Source organism: Procambarus clarkii, chromosome 15 (assembly GCF_040958095.1).
Source record: "Procambarus clarkii isolate CNS0578487 chromosome 15, FALCON_Pclarkii_2.0, whole genome shotgun sequence".
NCBI classification, from domain to species: domain Eukaryota; kingdom Metazoa; phylum Arthropoda; class Malacostraca; order Decapoda; family Cambaridae; genus Procambarus; species Procambarus clarkii.
In genome coordinates, this window is record NC_091164.1 from 28,317,713 (window position 1) to 28,333,872 (window position 16,160).

The following is a 16,160-nucleotide window of genomic DNA, read 5'->3' on the forward strand; positions in this document are numbered from 1 at the left end:
CCAATCAAAATCCTCTGGTGGAACGCGAACAAGGGGACACAGGCGGAAACTGAGTAATCACATGAGCCACAGGGTCGTTAGAAAGAACTTTTTCAGTGTCAGAGTAGTTAATGGATGGAATTCATTAGGCAGAGATGTGGTGGAGGCTGACTCCATACACAGTTTCAAATGTAGATATGATAGTGCCCATTAGGCTCAGGAATCTGTACATCAGTTGATTGACAGTTAAGAGGCGGGACCAAAGAGATAAAGCTCAACCCCCGCAAGAACAAATAGGTGAGTACACACACACACACACATATGTATCTGAAAACTCACACCCCATAAGTGACTCGAACTCATACTGCCAGGAGCACTCTGCATCTGACGTACAGGACACCATAACCACTCGACCAACACGACCGGATAAAAGAGGACGGTAGCCGAGGTTTATTCCCCATCCCCCCACCGGCACTCTAATGGTAATCTCGGGCATGGTATTTTATCAAATCACCTCATTCTTTAGGGCACAAGTGAGGAACACAAATGCGATGTGGTTAAGGTGTCCTGTACGCCAGATGCAGAGTGTTCCTAGCAGTATTGGTTCGAGTCACTTCTGGGGTGTGAGTTTTCAGTTGCATATAAGCTTGGAGACCGTTCAGGCTTGTTTGCACACATATGTATATATTTATTTCTCACACTCTTGCTCTCTTTCTCTCTCTCTCTCTCTCTCTCTCCCTCATCTCAATCCAATAAAGATTAATTAGCTAATTAGTGCAATAATTAAATAATTAGCATTACGACTTTTAAAACGTTTGCTCTGAAACATTGAATCATGATATTATCAAACATTTTATTATGGCCTTACATTTTATTACCGTTTTTATAAATTCTCAAAAAGTTCATTAAACGTCATATAAAACAAATATAAACAAGAAGTGTATTTTGAAAAAGGTTCTAAAGAAGATTTTTTTTTTGCGAGGGATCAGTGACTGGAGAGTGTATGGTAGCAAGTATCTGTGACTGGAGAGTGTATGGTAGCAAGTATCAGTGACTGGAGAGTGTATGGTAGCAAGTATCTGTGACTGGAGAGTGTATGGTAGCAAGTATCAGTGACTGGAGAGTGTATGGTAGCAAGTATCAGTGACTGGAGAGTGTATGGTAGCAAGTATCAGTGACTGAGAGTGTATGGTACCATGTATCAGTGACTGGAGAGTGTATGGTAGCAAGTATCAGTGACTGGAGAGTGTATGGTACCATGTATCAGTGACTGGAGAGTGTATGGTAGCAAGTATCAGTGACTGGAGAGTGTATGGTACCATGTATCAGTGACTGGAGAGTGTATGGTAGCAAGTATCAGTGACTGGAGAGTGTATGGTAGCAAGTATCAGTGACTGGAGAGTGTATGGTAGCAAGTATCAGTGACTGGAGAGTGTATGGTAGCAAGTATCAGTGACTGGAGAGTGTATGGTACCATGTATCAGTGACTGGAGAGTGTATGGTAGCAAGTATCAGTGACTGGAGAGTGTATGGTAGCAAGTATCAGTGACTGGAGAGTGTATGGTAGCAAGTATCAGTGACTGGAGAGTGTATGGTAGCAAGTATCAGTGACTGGAGAGTGTATGGTAGCAAGTATCAGTGACTGGAGAGTGTATGGTAGCAAGTATCAGTGACTGGAGAGTGTATGGTAGCAAGTATCAGTCACTGGAGAGTGTATGGTAGCAAGTATCAGTCACTGGAGAGTGTATGGTAGCAAGTATCAGTGACTGGAGAGTGCATGGTAGCAAGTATCAGTCACTGGAGAGTGTATGGTAGCAAGTATCAGTGACCGGAGAGTGTATGGTACCATGTATCAGTGACTGGAGAGTGTATGGTAGCAAGTATCAGTCACTGGAGAGTGTATGGTAGCAAGTATCAGTGACTGGAGAGTGTATGGTAGCAAGTATCAGTGACTGGAGAGTGTATGGTACCCTGTATCAGTGACTGGAGAGTGTATGGTGCCAAGTATCAGTGACTGGAGAGTGTATGGTACCATGCATCAGTGACTGGAGAGTGTATGGTAGCAAGTATCAGTGACTGGAGAGTGTATGGTAGCAAGTATCAGTGACTGGAGAGTGTATGGTACCATGTATCAGTGACTGGAGAGTGTATGGTGCCAAGTATCAGTGACTGGAGAGTGAGAGTATCAAGTATCAATGACTCTCCAGTCACTGATACTTGGTTTAGTGGGTCTTACAACTCAACTTATAGGACTCATTTATATGCATATACTGGCTATACCCGCCAGGCGTTGCTGTGGCCGGGTAACCCTCGCCCTGTCTCCCAGTCCTCCCCCACCATTCCCCCATCTCCCTTTCCTTCGTCCTCCCCACCATTTCCTCCCTTCCCCATCCCCATGTCCTCTCCACCACCCACCACTCTACCGCCCCCTCGTCCTCCTAACCATTCCCCACTCCACCATCCCCTCGTCCTGTCCACCATCTCACACTCCCCCGTCCCCGCGCCCTCCCTACCTTTTCCCCCCACCCCCGTCCCCTCGACCTCTCCACCATTTCCCACTTCCCTGTCCCCTTGTCCTCCTCCACCAATCTCCATTCTCCTGTCCCCTCGTTCCCACCATCCCCAACTCCACCCGTCCCCACGTCCTCCCCACGATTACCCCCTCTCGTGTCCCATCGTCCTCCCCACCATCCCCTACTCCCATCCCCTCGTTCACCCAACTCCCTCGTTCGATGCATTCCAAAATGATCTGATGTTCCCATCAGAAAATTGGGAACATCAACTAATCTGATGTTCCCATCACTGAAATATAAGAAATACAATTAAAAAGCAAAATGACAAAAAATAAAAAAATAAAAAAATAAACTATACTTACGAAATGAACGGTATCGTAAACAACAACTCAATTCCAACGCATTGTCACACAAAATAATGAAATCAAAATTAAAGTAAATCGAAATCTATGATAATTCCATTTATCAATGAAATCGCAAACATTGAAATGGAATCGAAACATATTTACTATATGTTAGTATTAGCGTAAGTAAATATTTACTTATGTAGTAAAGTAGTTATTAGCGTAGTAAATATGTAGTATAGCGTAAGTTGCTCTTACGTGCAACAGATGGCGCTGTTTTTTTTTTTTAAATCCAGCTTTTACATATCACAGGTGTGGCACCTATACTTATTCGAAATGAACAGTATGGTAAACAACACAGCTCAATTCCAACACAGTGTCACACAAAATTATTCAAAAAAATTCCAATAAATCGAAATCTATGAAAAATAAATTTATCATTGTAATCGGAAACACTGAAATGGAATTCGTAATGTATTTAGTATAGTGTGTGTGTGTGTGTTGCTATTAAGTGCAACAGATGACACTGTTTTTTGAGAAAAAAACATGTTTTTACCTGTCACAGTTGTGGCATTTATATAGTAGGTATATAAAAGCACGCACAAATTCGAATGGAACGTTGTGCCAGAATTTCAAAGCGATCAGTGAAGAATTTTGCAAGATTACAGCGTGTTGGTCTTACGTCCAACAGATGGCACTGTGTAAAAAAAAAGTTTTATCGTGTCACAGGTGAGGCATGTATATAGTCAGTATATAAAAACACGTGCTTATTCGAATGCAACGTTGCGTCAAAATTTCATAGCAATCGGTAAAAAGGTTTCGAAGATTTCTCTCACATGAAAAACACAGTTAAAAAAAAAATGTTTTTTTTTCTGTCACAGACTTGACATTATTATGGTATGTATATAAAAACATATATAGTATGTATATATTGTGACGATAATCTCCTTCAAGAGATTGAGCCTGCTCTTCCCTCCATAATTACGTCTTCACAACTATATAAAAGACTATGGAAGAAATGTCCAACAACGACAACAAACACCAGCAAGGCTTGCCAGGGTGAGCAGAAACGTATGCAACCAGCCACCTGTTCGAACTCCAACCACCAAACTACCCGTTGATCGCTACGACTCCGCTGATTGGTCGCCGGTCTGGCTGCACCTGCCTCGCCCCCCCCCCCCAATACTACCTGATGTCTGGGGTCGCCCCAACATCAGTCTTCAGAATGTTCCGTGCTTTCGTAGCCAGCACTCCTCCCAGCTAGACGTTAGCGTGTACTGAGAGAGGTGGTGGCTTTAAGCCAATATTCCAGCACCTCCCACTTAACTGTTGTATTGCACTTCTTGTTATTTTGCCTTAACGTAACTTTTCATTGTGTCATTTAAGTATTCTTATTATTTTGATTCATTGATTTTATTATAAGAATTTGTTTGTGCATTATTTTCATGTTTGATTTATTTAACGTAATTAAAATTTCATTGTTAAAGTTTTACTTGTGTTTTGTGTGTCTTCTCCTTACCTTACCACAGACGAAGTTCCAGTTTTTCTATTTTTTTTTATAACTATGTGACGAGGCCATACCCCTAGCCTTAAACAGCCGAACACCAACGCGTTACCGTCACAAGTTATATGGGGCCCTGTCCTAGGAGCTTCACTCAGGTACTGGTGCCAAGTGGTAATTTATGGTAAGCGTATTTAACTTTGTTAACGTAGCTTTACTATTTTTCATTCAATTTCATTTTTTATAAGGTGCGGTGTATTGTGCATTACGAGAGTAACATATAGTGAAGGTGAGACAACTTTGGATTACGTGGTGACTGTAGGCCGCAGTCATACTCTTAATTGGTCATCTCTCCCTCCTTGTTATTACTCGTATTTACCATCTATGTCCCTTGAATATTTCTCATTCTGACAGATCATCATATTGGTACCCTGGTACTGTGGTCTGCCCCGGGTCAAGAGTACCCAATCTTCTGCAATCTGACTGTAGGAGGACAAAGAGGGCCATAGTTCCTCTAGCTCGAACTTTAGTTGCTGAATTGGGACCTCAGCAGCAGTTCTCGTCACCAGTTGACACCTCGCACCCCTACACGTCAGTCAGAGATGATGATACATACAACGGTAGGGAATTAGCTTATTTTTTCAGAGCACAAAAGTTCGCTAATTCTGTAAGTATCATATTAAATTCAGTAGGAAAAACTTGCTTTATGTCCTATAGAGACTTGGCAAGGTATGCCTACATCCTTGGACTACCAATTTTACTTTTGAAGCATTTAACTGTTTCATTTGTTTTCGAAACTCTGTTTCATTTGTTAGTAGGATTTTCTTGCCCTTATTCTCTTACATGAGTACCGGGTACAAGATTTCCTGCGCCCTTGATTTAATTTAATCATTTAATATCTTTCACTTAACGTTAATTGTTAAAGATCACACAGGATAGGTACCAGTTGCCACGTTGTCCTGTTTCTGACATTTCATAATTGAACATTCGTGTACCTTTATTTGCTAATTTCACCATGTTTCGTCTCCAAACTTTCCGTGCAAATCCAGCAGGTGAAATAGGGACTTTAAGTCGTGCCAAGAGGACTGAATTACAAACTCTTGCACATGAGTATCAACTAGAAGTTCCCTACCAAGCCAACAAAAATGACCTACACAACCTGTTGCTGGATTACTATTTAGAGCAAGGTAAGATAGACTCTGAAACTCATGAAACTTACTATATTGCAGATAAAACTGACTTGGCAACGATGAAACTTAAACTAGAGCTGGCTAAGATTGAACGTGAGCAGCAAAGGGAAGCTCGCGAACAACAAGAACGAGCGGCTGCCATAAGAAGGGAAGAACAAGAACGCGAAGCTGCTTTGAGGAGGGAAGAACAAGAACGAGAAATCACCCTCAGAGAACGTGAAGCTGCTTTGAGGAGAGAAGAACACGAACGAGGACTCGCCCTCCAAGAACGTGAGGTTGCACTACTCCAGGAGCGGGAACGAGTACAGCTTGAAACCAAACGACGCGAGTTGGAGATGCAACGCGAACATGACAAGCAACAAGCGACTCTGGCTCTAGAGTGTCGTCAACGTGAAATCGCCTTGGAAACTTCCCACTTCACTCAACGCCAACAAGCTACTGCCAATCTTCCCGTCAGTTTTAATATATCACATGCAAGTAAGTTAATGCCATCCTTTGTAGAAGCAGAAGTTGATGTGTTCTTTACCACCTTTGAAACCCTTGCTAATCAACTCAGTTGGCCTGTCGACCAATGGGCCACACTTCTCAGAGTCCATCTTACAGGTAGAGCTGCAGTCACACTCAGTACTTTGGCGTCTGAGAATGACTACTACACTCTGAAACAAGCAGTGTTAGACGCCTACCTCCTCTCTACCGAAAGTTATAGAAGGAAATTCCGTGACCACCTGAAGGCAAGTACCACTACCTTCCTCGAGTTTGCTAACACGAAACGGAGGTATTTCATGAAATGGCTGGAAGCAGCACATGTCTCTACTTTTACAGAACTCGTCAACCTGATGCTTGTTGAAGAATTCTTGAGACGTGTGCCGCCTCCTGTCCGCCTCTACTTAGCAGATAAAGAAGAAACCGACTACCTGAAGTGTGCTAAGTCGGCTGACACTTACAGCCTCATCCACCGGCTGACACCTGAACCATCCTCCAGTAAGAAGTCGTGGTACAGTTACGAGAAGGTGAGCCCCGATCAAGCTGGTTCACAACTGTACTGCAAGTATTGTAGACTCTATGGACATACCATAGACAAGTGTGGTAAGTCTCAATACAAGGGAACCACTGACCAACAACGACCCAAACCAACTCCTCCTAAGTCCGGTAAGCCTGTGATGAATGTTGGTGTTGATGTTAATGATCTTTCTCTTTTCAGTAACCACCTGTATACTGGAACTGTCTCTGCCAACGGTTCAAATCCGGAGGGACGTTTCAAATTGAAGATCTTGAGGGACACAGCGGCTCTACAATCGATCATCTTGAAGTCGGCTGTGCCCAACATCGTCTACACCGGAGAAACCGTCTTCATCACTGACCTCACTGCTACCACTCCATACCCTCTCGCCAGAGTCCACCTGGATTGTCCCTACGTGAACGGGGAAGTCCAAGTCGCCGTCAGGGAAAAGCCTTTTCCCATGCCTGGAGTGCAACTTCTCCTAGGCAACGACTTGGCAGAAGACCTGCAACCAACCAACCTGATCGTCATGGACAAACCCCAGGTGTGTAACTCTGTGCCAAGTAACCCTATTCTTGAGTATGTTCCAGCAGAGGTTCAAGAGAGTGATGATGTTTCTCCTCCGGTTCTCGTGACCACCCGTGCACAAGCCGCACGTCCACAGCCAGCTGACTCTACTGCTACCGCTGTCCCTCAAGACCCTCAGAAACTACCCCCGCATCTGACCAAGTTGGAGTTCCGTAAGTTGCAGAGGGAAGATCTTACTTTAACACCATTGTTTTTCCAGGCTGAGACTCAACCCGACAGTATTCCTGGGTTCTTCCTAGAGAACGACTTACTCTACCGCAGATATAGACCCAGTAAACTGAAGGAGGAGGACGATTGGGCCAACACCGAACAACTTGTGATTCCCACCAGCCTGCGGCCCACTATTCTACACCTGGCCCATGGAGCATTCTCCCACTACGGCTTCAACAAGACTTACCATGGGATTCGTCAAGACTACTACTGGCCAGGTATGGTAAACAACGTCAAACAGTACGTAAAACAGTGTCATACATGTCAGATGGCAGGCAAACCGAACGTCTCCATTCCCAGAGCACCACTGATTCCCATACAGGTGCCTGCGGAACCTTTCCACAGACTCATAATAGACTGTGTCGGTCCTTTACCTCGGACCAGTTCAGGTAACGCCTACATCCTAACCATCCTGTGTCCTACCACCAGATTTCCCATAGCAGTTCCAGTGAAGAACATCACGGCTGCTACGGTTATCAAACATCTACTGAAGATCTTCACTCAATACGGATTTCCCAGGGAGATTCAAAGTGACTGTGGCACCAACTTCACCAGTGATCTCTTCAAAAGGACACTGGAGGAGTTCAACATCAAACAGGTATTGTCCAGCCCCTATCATCCTGCTTCACAGGGTTCTCTTGAACGTAGTCATCAGACCATCAAAGCACTCTTGAAAAGTTTTGTAGTGAAACCTCAAAGGATTGGGATAAGCAGATTGACCTAATAATGTGTATTTTCAGAAGTCTCCCCAATGAGTCCCTAGGAGTATCTCCTTATGAGATGCTCTACGGCCGTAAGTGCCGTACTCCCCTTAAGGCTTTCAAAGACTCTCTCAGAGATGCCACCTTCAGTGAGCATCAGAATGTGCCCCAGTTTCTTCAAAACCTTCAGCACATTCTAGAGAGAGTCCACCGCTTTGCCCATGATAATCTATTGAAAGCCCAGGTGAGAATGAAGACTCATTACGACCAGACCAGCAAAGTAAGAAAATTCAAGCCGGGAGACTTCGTCCTTGCTTATTTCCCTATCCCAGGTTCACCTTTACAAAACAGATTTTCAGGACCCTACTGCGTCAAAGAGTGCAGGAATAATAATAATTATGTGATAGAGACTCCAGATAGGCGGCGGAAGACCCAGCTGTGCCACGTCAACCTCCTGAAGCAATATAATGGTACTCCTCCCACTGTCTTGATTAATTGTTCTACCTTCACAGAACCCTACATCCACAGTGAGACCATCCCGGCTTCTTCTCCCGAAAGCACTGACAAGGAGTCGGCGCTTTCTAATTCCAAAATCCTTAATGATCTTCCCAAATGCTTTCAGGATAATAATCGTGCTCCTATGCCCTCTTCTAATTCCACTCTCACCTCGTCAGATAAGCCCTTCATCCTCCATGTCGACGCCAATGGTACCGACGTGGGTGGTGTCGTGATGCAGCAACGAGGCGAGAAGAATACACCTGTCAGCGACTACTGCTACAAGGATCTACGGAACAATTGGCAAGGAGCTACTCTTCCTCATCCTGAAGCTTCAGCACTTCACTCCACACCTGAAAAGTGCTCGGTCCACCATCAATACGGACCACACCACCCTACACCTCCTGCAGCACGCCCACTTCTCATCTCAACGTCTTCTACTATGGGCTTGCTACCTGCAGAAATTCAACCTGGAGACACGCTATACCAAGAGTCTGACAACATCTTAGCCCATGATCTCTCCAGAGTTTATGAAGTAGAAGCAACTCCATCCATTACTCCACCACATAACGACGTACTTCTTCCAGAACCGCAGGCTTCGGGGGAGAGTTGTGACGATAATCTCCTTCAAGAGATTGAGCCTGCTCTTCCCTCCATAATTACGTCTTCACAACTATATAAAAGACTATGGAAGAAATGTCCAACAACGACAACAAACACCAGCAAGGCTTGCCAGGGTGAGCAGAAACGTATGCAACCAGCCACCTGTTCGAACTCCAACCACCAAACTACCCGTTGATCGCTACGACTCCGCTGATTGGTCGCCGGTCTGGCTGCACCTGCCTCGCCCCCCCCCCAATACTACCTGATGTCTGGGGTCGCCCCAACATCAGTCTTCAGAATGTTCCGTGCTTTCGTAGCCAGCACTCCTCCCAGCTAGACGTTAGCGTGTACTGAGAGAGGTGGTGGCTTTAAGCCAATATTCCAGCACCTCCCACTTAACTGTTGTATTGCACTTCTTGTTATTTTGCCTTAACGTAACTTTTCATTGTGTCATTTAAGTATTCTTATTATTTTGATTCATTGATTTTATTATAAGAATTTGTTTGTGCATTATTTTCATGTTTGATTTATTTAACGTAACTAAAATTTCATTGTTAAAGTTTTACTTGTGTTTTGTGTGTCTTCTCCTTACCTTACCACAGACGAAGTTCCAGTTTTTTCTATTTTTTTTTATAACTATGTGACGAGGCCATACCCCTAGCCTTAAACAGCCGAACACCAACGCGTTACCGTCACAATATATATATATATATATATATATATATATATATATATATATATATATATATATATATATATATATATATATACATATATATATGTTGTACCTAGTAGCCAGAAACGTCGTACTCGGCCTACTATGCAAGGCCCGATTTGCCTAATAAGCCAAGTTTTCCTGAATTAATATATTTTCTCTATTTTTTTTCTTATGAAATGATAAAGCTACCCATTTCATTATGTATGAGGTAATTTTTTTTTTATTGGAGTTAAAATTAACGTAGATATATGACCGAACCTAACCAACCCTACCTAACCTAACCTAACCTATTTTTATAGGTTAGGTCAGGTTAGGTAGCCGAAAAAGTTAGGTTAGGTTAGGTTAGGTAGGTTAGGTAGTCGAAAAACAATTAATTCATGAAAACTTGGCTTATTAGGCAAATCGGGCCTTGCATAGTAGGCTGAGAAGTGCATTCTGGCTACTGCTACAGCAGTAGCAGCCCCACATGCAGGGAATTTCCTGTTAGCAACCCCAATGTCGGCAACTGGCACGCGTCTCACACCACACGCCCTCCGAATTGCTGTGGCCCTCTGCCTTGCTGCCCCAATCCACACCAGATATAGGTGTATTTGCGGCGACGGTAGTGGCTGACAGGTACGGCCACCAATGGTCTACTCTGCCAAAGCACAGGGGGATGGCACTCGAGGCACAGTGAAGTTAACGACATCATCAAGAGGAGCCTCACCACAGCTGGATGCCCAGCTGAAAGAGAGCCCGATACCTAACGCCCCGTAACTCTGATGCTCTTATTGGTCGCCCGGATGGTATCACAGTGAACCCCTGGAAGAATGGCAAGCAGTTGGTATGGGACTACACGTGCGTATCAACCCTGGCTAACACCTACATTGACCTCACTGTTGCACAACCAGGTGGCACTGCCACCCACAGGGAAGCAGCCAAATCCCGTAAGTATAGAGAACTGGATCACCACTACAATTTGTTCCCATCGCTTCCGAGATGCTCGGCTCCTGGGGTAAAAGTGCTACCAGTTTTTTGAAGGAACTGGGTTCTAGGCTCATTGAAACAACAAAAGACCCTAGAACTGCCAGCTTTCTTTTCCAGCGCCTCAGCATGGCGATACAGAGGGGAAACGCGCACTGCATCAAGGGTTCTTGCTCGCCATCTGAGGAGCTGGAGGAACTCGACAACCTATGATAACCATCTTTGTAACCTATATGTAACTCCTTTTTTGTAACGAAGTTCAAATAAAGCAAATATATATGTGTACATACAAAAGGATGGGGTGGTAGGAGAAGATAATATTAGTGTTCAGTGAGAAACCACAAGGTCTCCTCTGAATACTTTTTATTTTCTTCTCCGAGGCTATGGGTCCCTACATTGGCACCAGAGGTGGTACCCTCACAAACTTAAAAAATATTTATATATATATATATATATATATATATATATATATATATATATATTATATATATATATATATATATATTATATATATATATATATATATATATATTAGTATTGTGACGATAATCTCTTTCAAGAGAGATTGAGCCTGCTCTTCCCTACCTCAAGTTACGTCAATTATACAAGTATAAGATGCTACATTCAAGATACGTCACCGGTAGCACAAAACGTTTTGACCAGGAGTCAAAACGTACCCTAAACCCCCAACTCCACACACCATCCATGCCGGCTCATCATCAACCAGCCAACTACCCATCCCAGCCTGCCTGCTCCTGATTGGTGACTCGCCGACCGCACACCTACACACTGCACCTCAGCGCCATCTACCTGAGTCAATGTCTGAGCCCTGACCAGCCATCAACTTCAGAATATTCTTTGTGCTCTAAGAGTTGACATCTCTCTCTGGCATACTAAGCTCTCTGGCTTTTGTATACTAAGGGAGGTCTCAGCCATAGCCGATATTCTCAGCACCATTTCACCATTTACTATTTTGTCTCACATTGTTTTTGCATTTATCTTTGTTATTTAATTGCACTATTCATTTCCCCGAGATTTGTCTTTATTTTTATTTATGTTAAAGTATATATTAAAGTTTCATTGTTCATACTTTGTGTTTTACGTGTTCCTCCCTCTCACTTACCACAGACAACAGGCAAGCAGTCTATCTTTTTTTTGCAAGTGTGACCAGGCATTGACAACTGCCATTGGAGGACTGCCGAACATCTATACTCCAACACTTTCCCGTCACAGTATATTTTGGTAGCAGTCTTTCCTGTAGACATATATTATTAAATATGATCGAAAAAAGTAAGATTAATAATTCTAACACGAATTTTCTCAATGTTTCTTATATTTTTCTTCACTGTTGATGGTAACTAAAAAATCCATTCTCCAAAATTCATTTTTATTTCTAGTCTGACGCGACACTTGAGCGCGTTTCGTAAACTTATTACATTTTCAAAGACTTTAGTTTACACATACACAACTATAACTGAACAGAGCTTAAACATCTTCGATTTTATACCTGCATTTGGGTGAGGTGATATGTTACAACAGTTTTGGATGAGGTGAAAACATACTTTCAACACAAGACAGAACACGAAACATTGGGTATAATATTTTGTAAGTTAAAGGGAAGAATGGAAGTAACTGCAAAAGGCCTATTGGCCCATATTTCTTGATGCTTCTATATTGGTGCGGAGTCTTGAAGTGGGTAGAATAGTAGTTGTGCATTAATTGGCAGCCAATTAATGAACATTGTGTGAAAATTTCAGAAACAATCGGTGAAGACTTCAGAGATTAGCGATTTTGAACAAACGAAACATTTCCATTTTTATTTATATAGATTCTTCAAACGTAATTTGACAGACTTATTGAACTAATAGTTCATACACAATTATTTTTTTAAGAATATTTATTTAAATAAAATATTAGAACAAAATTAAAATCTTCAACAAAAGGTCAGATTCATTAAAAGTGTGTGTTTGCGGGGGGGGGGGGGGGGGGGGGGGGGGGGAGGTAGGTTGGCGGTTCGGTTAACGACAGTTTTGCCTTCTATCTGAGGACAGGCTGCAGCAAAATAGCTTTATGATTGTGTCGGCGGTTTTTCTGGGCTCCTGGTAAACCCTTGACGCCGGGCGGACGTCTGGAACACCTCCTCCGTCTGGGAGCCGCCGGATCACGTTTTATTTTGCAATCTTACATTTGATGCTACCATTTGGCATCCCTTTGCAACGGTCTGGTTGTACGACGCCTGGCGCACATATCGCCTTGGCTCACGGGATTGTTGGTAGTATTTTTACTTGACGTGTTCTGTATGGTTCTACCGGCGGGGTGATGGTGTCCGGCGCCGGCTTGGCCAATAGGTGCTTGGGGGTTAGCGGGTCTTGGTGGACTCCGTGTCTGCCCTCAGACGTGGTGGGCCTCCAGGTGTGCCCTCAGATGTGCTGGGCTCCAGGTGTGCCCTCATCCGTGGTGCAGCCAGTGACCTGCATCACTGGTTCGTACAGTGCTCTGCATCACTGGCTCGTATTGTGCCCTGCATCACTGGCTCCTACATTGCTCTGCATCACTGGCTCGTATTGTGCCCTGCATCACTGGCTCGTACGGTGCTCTGGCATCACTGGCTGGTACGGTGCCATGAATCACTGGCTTCGTTCGCTGCTCTGCATCACTGGCTCGTATGGTGCCATGCATCACTAGCTCGTACAGTGCGGTGCATCACTGGCCCGTATAGTGCGATGCATCACTGCTCGTATAGTGCGATGCATCACTGGCTCGTATGGTGCTCTGCTATCACTGGCTGGTATAGTGCCCTGCATCACTGACTCGTATGGTGCTCTGCATCACTTGCTCGTATGGTTGCCCTGCATCACTGGCTGGTATGGTGCCATGCATCACTGGCTAGCATGGTGCCCTGCATCACTGGCTGGTATGGTGCCATGCATCACTGGCTCGTATGGTGACCTGCATCACTGGCTCGTATGGTGACCTGCATCACTGGCTCCTATGGTGCTCTGCATCACTGGCTCGTATGGTGCTCTGCATCACTGGCTGGTACGGTGCCATGCATCACTGGCTCGTATGGTGCTCTGCATCACTGGCTGGTACGGTGCCATGCATCACTGGCTCGTATGGTGCTCTGCATCATTGGCTTGTATGGTGACCTGCATCACTGGCTTGTACAGTGCTCTGCATCACTGGCTTGTACAGTGCCCTGCATCACTGGCTTGTACAGTGCCCTGCATCACTGGCTTGTACAGTGCTCTGCATCACTGGCTTGTACAGTGCTCTGCATCACTGGCTTGTACAGTGCCTCACTGGCTTGTACAGTGCCCTGCATCACTGGCTTGTACAGTGCCCTGCATCACTGGCTTGTACAGTGCTCTGCATCACTGGCTTGTACAGTGCCCTGCATCACTGGCTTGTACAGTGCCCTGCATCACTGGCTTGTACAGTGCTCTGCATCACTGGCTTGTACAGTGCCCTGCATCACTGACTCTGACTCAAAAACGTTCATAGATCTTACTTGTTATACTTATCTGTGGATGAAATACTCCAGGTAACAGTCCTAGTGTTCACATTCTTGGGGCAAGAACAGAGAGGAACCTAGGGGAGCCGGTCGGCCGAGCGAACAGCACGCGGGACTTGTGATCCTGGGTTCGATCCCAGGTACCTGGGTGTTAGTCAGCTGTCACGGGCTGCTTCCTGGGGGTGGAGGCCTGGTCGAGGACCGGGCCGCGGGGACACTAAAAAGCCCCAAAATCATCTCAAGATAACCTCCCCCCCCCCCCTTTGCTCCCTTCTTTAATCCTTTAAAGTTCCGGATAAACGAGATCTTAGAAGAAGTCCTTTCAGACGCATTGAAGTTCTTACGAACAAATCATTAAGGCAAACCTCCCAGGATGCCTCTTAACTTAATCGGAGACGTGGGCATCTACAACACTGATGATGGACTTTTACGATTTCCTTACGTCGGTCACCAACCAACACAGCTCCTTTCCTAAAAACATTGGGTATCTTTCTTTAGCATTTGAAAAGCGAACCCATCGAACAAATCATGGAGCTAGATATGAGGATAAGCTGGGAAAAACAGGATACCTCGAGTTACATTCATTACTGTAACTACCGGATAATTACTCGGAACTGAAACACCCTCATCTTCTGAAGGGCCTTGTAAGAAACTGCATCGTATTTGTACCTAACAGTTCATGAACTTCTTCAGAAATTTATGTTGGCATTTTAATTTGTAAAATTCGCAATTTTGATTCTACTGTCTGCAAGATGCAGCTCAATCTTTGGCTCCAAGCTATTGACTCTATTTTCAAACCACCTCCACTTGCAATGTTTCCTAGGGAGAGGTTTTCCAGTAGGTATGTTGAAACAAGAGCAAGCGCTCTTGCTTGCTCAAGAGTAAGCACTCTTAGCTCAACTTGCCGAGGTAGGGCCTTACAGTGGAGGGCCTCACAGTGGAGGGCCTCACAGTGGAGGGCCTCACAGTGGAGGGCCTCACACTGGAGGGCCTCACAGTGGAGGGCCCCTCAGTGGAGGGCCTTACAGTGGAGGGCCTCACAGTGGAGGGCCTCACAGTGGAGGGCCTCACAGTGGAGGGCCTCACAGTAGAGGGCCTCACAGTGGAGGGCCTCACAGTGGAGGACCTCACAGTGGAAGGCCTCACAGTGGAGGGCCTCACAGTGGAGGGCCTCACAGTGGAGGGCTGAGACCCTTTTTCTGTTTATACCATTTAAACAAATGAGCTTGACAGCAATTTGTATACAAACCTTTTCTTATAAATGACTGAATTACCCCAACTTAGACCGTTAGATTAAAGTCAATGATTATAACTGACTCGCACATGATCTATACGTCTGCAGTTTAGTTAAGATATAGTTGGTGACCAGTATTCTAAATTGGTGACCTAGTACTACAGGTACTCATCAGATTTATATTTAAATCACAGGCTGCTGTGGACCCAGTTTTAAACATTTTGTGCTTTAATAAGAACCTGGCTGCCATTACACACAGAAATCACAATTGCGTGATGCATCAAATGAAGAAATCCACAAGGGCCGTGACGAGGATTCGAACCTGCATTCCAGATAGGATGGGATGCTCAGTCGTAGCTCAGTCGATTAAGGCAGCGTCTGGGATGCTCTCGGACGCAGGTTCGAATCTTCGTCACGGCCCTTGTGGAGTTGTTCCTGGCTGCCATATCTCACAAGTGAAGAGGTTATCATATATCCAAGCCCTTAGACGTCTTTACCCAAGGTAACCAGGTTATATATACCAACGTTACTGGCCGCCGTGTTTCCAGCAGGGTTTCAACAGGTTACATGTCAAGTAACGCCACCAAAACATTTTCTTGTGTAACAT